Source organism: Vipera ursinii (assembly GCF_947247035.1).
Source record: "Vipera ursinii genome assembly, chromosome: 7".
In the NCBI taxonomy this organism is placed as follows: domain Eukaryota; kingdom Metazoa; phylum Chordata; class Lepidosauria; order Squamata; family Viperidae; genus Vipera; species Vipera ursinii.
Window position 1 is genome coordinate 74,341,781 of NC_139521.1, and position 861 is coordinate 74,342,641.

Genomic DNA, 861 nt, shown 5'->3' on the forward strand with positions numbered 1-861 from the left:
GGGACGCGCCGCCGCCGCCGCCGCTGGAGCCCGCGAGCGCCTGGTTGGGAAAGCGGAGCCCGAGCTGGCCGGTGCTGCGGGGGTCCTTTCGGGCTTGCTGGGAGGGTCTCCGCCGCCGCGCCCTCCGCCGTCCCCGTGCATGGAGCGGCACCGCGGTGGCGGCGAGGGCGGCGGGCAGGCTGGGCAGCCGCCGCTGGGGAAAAGGAGGAACGCGCCGCCGTCGCGCCCGGGACCGCCGTCGTAAGTCTGAACCTTCGCCCTCCCCCCCTCTCACCCCCCCCCTTTTAGGCCCTGCAAGCCCCCCAACCCCGTTTGCCCTTTGCAACCCCCCCCGCCCTCCCTCCCTGCGGAATGCAATCTTGCTTCTCTGTGGCTGGACTTCCGTCCCCCATCATCGCAGCCACCAGGCTGGGGAAAGGAGGCGAGATCAGCTCCCCTTGAAACCTCCCACCCCCCTTTTTTTGGGGAGGGGGAGGCACCAGACACCCCCCTCCACACACACACACTTTTCTTGCCCTTCCTTTCCCAGTGGAAATTTCCTTGTGTTTTTTGGTTAATGAAGGGGAGGGGAAACCTTCCCTCCCTCCTCCCCCCCCCCCCACACACACAGCCCCCATCCCCATCCTCCTGGCGGCCTGCCCTCCGACCCCTGCTTTTAACCTAGCTTTCGCAAGGAAACCAGGTTTACACAGCCATGCATGGCTCCGGAATTAGCTTTGCAAACCCCCCCCCACCCCATTGCCCCCCCGCCCCCCCCCAGTTGCTGGATGTTTTTCCTGACTGCAGGTTACCTAAGATCTTTTGGCTGGGAAAATGTTTTCCCACTTCTTTTTTTCTTTCGATTTCATTCTGCAAAAGAGA

At 64.0% G+C, this 861-nt stretch overlaps 1 protein-coding gene across 2 annotated transcripts in view; it reads left to right on the forward strand.

Moving 5' to 3' along the window:
* The window catches only part of PTPRA (protein tyrosine phosphatase receptor type A), a 115,797-nt gene continuing 114,936 nt past the window's right edge, over positions 1-861 (forward strand). For both annotated transcript variants that reach the window (XM_083367135.1, XM_083367137.1), the window contains exon 1: positions 1-240. The gene's annotated coding sequence lies outside the window, so the exon portion shown is untranslated. The remainder of the gene's footprint in view (positions 241-861) is intronic.